The sequence below is a fragment of the Silene latifolia genome, unplaced genomic scaffold (genome assembly GCF_048544455.1).
Source record: "Silene latifolia isolate original U9 population unplaced genomic scaffold, ASM4854445v1 scaffold_194, whole genome shotgun sequence".
NCBI lineage: Eukaryota > Viridiplantae > Streptophyta > Magnoliopsida > Caryophyllales > Caryophyllaceae > Silene > Silene latifolia.
Window position 1 is genome coordinate 257,656 of NW_027413158.1, and position 4,191 is coordinate 261,846.

Consider the following 4,191-nt stretch of genomic DNA (forward strand, 5'->3'; position numbering starts at 1 on the left):
TGCCACACAAGTCATAAGTATGACCACTTCCTCCACAAAGTTCACAACTTGAGACTTGAGCCACTTCTTCCATGGGTGCCCCATATGAGGTTGCGGCTTGATTCACTTGATTTCTTGAAAACTTCTCAAATTGTTTTGTGAGTAAGTCGAGCTTGGCATTTGTCTCGGAGTTGGAGGCATTTTCCTTAGGAAACTTCCCATTCCTTCTTAGCATGTTCCCTCTAGAACCATAGTTTGCCTCCGAGTCTACCATTTTCTTGATCAATGCCGTGCCTTCTTCATCACTCAAGTGATCAAATCCTCCCCCCGCGGAGGCATTTACCATCTCCTTAGTCCTTGGTAGCAAAGTTTGGAAGAATGTTTGAGTGATGTACCATTCCGGTATTCCATGGTGGGGGCAACTTGCTATCAAGTCTTGATAACGGTCCCAAGCTTCACCTAAAGACTCCCCATCCTCTTGTTGGAACGTATGGATCTCATTACGGAGCATCGCGGTCTTGGAGGAAGGGTAATACTTGGCCATGAATGCTTTCGCCAAAGCATCCCAAGTAGTGAAAGTATCCGGTGGGTGGATGTTCAACCATCGGTCCGCTTTGCCCGTCAATGAAAATGGAAACAACATCATTCTCAAGGTGTCTTCGGACACCCCATTCTTCTTCATCATTGAAACTTTCCTTTTAAACTTCCGGAGATGAGCATTGGCATCCTCTTCAATATGACCCCCGAACAAGTCCTTCTCAATTAACCCGACTTGGGCGGGATGCATTTCAAAGTTGTTTGGGGCCAAGGTGCCAAAATTGATAGGGTTACATGAATCATTATGGTTAGGCCGGTTATGATCTCTAAGAGCCATTTGTGGTGGTGGATTTGGTACTTGATGTGGTGGTGTTTGGGGTGGGCTATTATAATTAGGGAAGTTATGAAAGGGGTTTTCTAGTAGAGTCTCAATTGTGAGGTTTGGTTGAAGTGTGGTTGTGGTATCAATATTTTGTGGGATGTGTGAATTTGGTTGGTCTAAGTTTGCTTGAGGGGAACTATTCCTAACTCTCTCAAGGGTCCTTGTCCTCAAGGTTCTAAAAAGCCTTTCGGGGTCGGAGTTGAAGAGAAGAGCTTGGTGGTTCCTTCTAGGCATGCACTTGACAAATCGTTAGTCTCCTAGTGTTTTTACACACTAGGGGAAGGCAAGAAATCACACACTCTACAAAGAACACACAACTACTAAAACAAACTAACAATTGAGATAAGACTAAAGCAAAGACTCTAAGCAAAAACTAAGCATAACCTAACGCCATCCCCGGCAACGGCGCCATTTGATAATAAGAGATTTGTCGTCTTATCCCTTTACCAAAACTATTTATGAAAACCCAATTAAATGTAGTATTTAGTCGGGGTCGAACACGAAGACGGCGGGGGTTTCTACTAGGTCCGACTTAGAGTCAAGTTTAATCAACAATGAAAGGAGGGGTTTTATGGTTTTAACTACTAGAGCAATTAAACAAACAATCTAGTGAAGATGAATACAAATGATTAAAGGCTAGGGCTTTCGGGTTCATCTAAATGGTTTAAGGGCAAACATGATGATTTAAGGGGTCTATGGTAAGAGTTTATCCTAAGATGCAAAATCAATGTCTTGATTATCCTAAAGGTGACAACTAACTCTCATTAAGTATCACACTTCTCTTAAACATACAACAAGACCACCACAAACTTTCATTCAATGGGGGAATTAAACAATAATGAAAAAAGGCATAAGCTTTCACTCATGCAATTCATCAAACACCTTGTGTGCATGAACAAGAAAGATAAACAATCCACCAAAGACCCAAATAATCATACAATCATGCCCATAAAATCCATATAGACTCCTCCTAAACCCTAGAAGGAAATCTACTCACTCATATTGGGGATAATCATGCTAATAAGAGGAGAAGAACAAATGACATAAAGAGAAAGCATGATGATTATTATAGCAATTATAAGAGACAAGATAAATGTAAACAAATAATTAACAACACAAAAAGAGAGGAGATTATACTAAAAGACACAATCTTTAACACAAACAACTCAAAGATAGAATCTTTGGGTGGAAATAACAAGTATGAACTAAGAAAAGATGAACAAGAGTGAAAACAACAACAATCAAACAACAAGGATACAATTTTAACAAAAACAATTAAACAAACTAAAAGGAAAAGCAATATGTAAACTAATGAAAATAGGGAAAGAAGCAATACCAACTCAATAGCAAAGATGAATTAGGATAGAATAATAAAGAAGGAGAAACCTTCAATCTTCTTACAACCCAAATTCTATTGCTAACTTAATTCAAGGACTTATCTAATTAGAGAATGATTAACAAAATGATTAATAAAGTTTTGAACTTGGAAGGGGAAATATTCTGAGATCTAGGGTTGTGTGTTTAGAATGAATTAAGGAGGGGGTATTTATAGTTTACAATTATTTAGGTCGAAAATTACAAGGAAGTTCAAAATGCGGGAAGGGAGTCCGAGTCGTCCAACCGCCACGGTCTTGAGGCCAAGCACAAAACCCGCTGAAACTTTTGGGTTCCAATTAAATCATCAGGTGTGGCGAGCCGGTGGACCGGCTGCCGGCTATGGACCGGCTCCAGAGGGAGGTCTTCAGCCGGTCGACCGACCGCCGCCTGGCCGGCTGGGACTCCTTCTTCAGCTCTTCAATTGACAAAGCAAGTATAGCGGGACTCTCGGTAGGTGGGCCATTTCTTGCCGACCGGCCGGGAGTCCTACTTCTCTTCTCTTCACTCTTCTTCTCTAAGCATGCCTTGAAAGTTCAATAACTAGCTCCCTTAGCCTTCTTCCTTATGCAAAATCTGCGATGAGGAACACAAAACTCATAGTACGGGCTAAAGCTACAAAATGGGGCTAAAAGGGATCAAAAACCGCGAGAGATCGGAAAATATGCATAGAGAAGTAAGGTGAAATTGACACAAAATGGGAACTCATCACCACCCGATCCCCCGCATCCTGAGATACCAAGAATTTCTGGATCCGCTTGAGCAAGGCAACAACATCCGAACCCAGCTCTCCAAGCGAAGAGAAAGAGAATGGAAGGAACCCATAACCGGCTACCGCGCATAAATCTTCATACTTAGCACACTTTCGCTGAGCAACATCTGCGACAACCCACCCGGGCACAAAATCGGTCATCCCAGTCTGAGTCTAGGGGGAAGACCCTATCAAATCAACACACACATCACGCCCTCTGTCCTAGGAATAAAGCAAAAAATCCGCAGGACGAAGAGAGCCACCATGTCCGTCAACCAAACCGATATCAACCTCCTTACCCGTAGAAATGCCAGACCTGTAGCAGATGTCGAATAAGGTGTAACGAATGAGGTTATGCCGATTATTATTATTATTATTATTATTATTATTATTATTATTATTATTATTATTATTATTATTATTATTATTATAAAAAGGGATGCGAGCAGCTTTCATTAAAATAAAAATAAAAGTTTACATGAAATTGGTGGGGAGCCGAGAGACAATCTGGGCTCCCACACCCTTAGCAATAGCAAAGCTAAGTCTAGTAAAAATGTAAGCGGCCACCCGAGCACCCGCATCCTGAGATACCGAGAATTTCTGGATCCGCTTGAGCAAGGCAACAACATCCGAACCCAGCTCCCCAAGTGAAGAGAAAGAGAAAGGTAGGAAACCATAACCCGCTGTCGCGCACAATTCCCCATACTTAGCACACTTTCATTTGAGCAAAGATCGAACAACCCGGCCCGGCACAAAATCGCCAACCCAGCCCGAGTCAAAGGTGAAGAACCTGTCCAGTCGACGCACACATCACGCCCCCTGTCCCAAGAATAAAGCAATAAATCCGCAGGACGAAGAGAGCCACCATGCCCATCAACCAAACCGATATAAACCTCCTTCCCCGCAGTAATACCAGATCTATAGCAGATGTCGAAAAGAGTGTCCCAGACAAGGTTATGCCGATGTTATTATTATTATTATTATTATTATTATTATTATTATTATTATTATTATTATTATTATTATTATTATTATTATTATTATTATTATTATTATTATTATTATTTTTTTTTTTTTTTTTTTTTTTTTTAAAATAAAGGGTGCGTGCAGTTTCATAGATAGAAAAATAAAAGTTTACATGAAATTGGATGGGAGCCGAGAGACAATC

The 4,191-nt window shown here is 40.8% G+C and overlaps 1 non-coding gene across 1 annotated transcript; it reads left to right on the forward strand.

Annotated features, from left to right (window-relative positions):
* Nucleotides 1-383: 383 nt before the first annotated feature.
* On the forward strand, nt 384-490 carry LOC141638191 (small nucleolar RNA R71). Its single transcript, XR_012542039.1, has one exon. It is a non-coding gene; the product is annotated as a small nucleolar RNA R71 (small nucleolar RNA).
* The last annotated feature ends 3,701 nt before the right edge of the window (nt 491-4,191 follow it).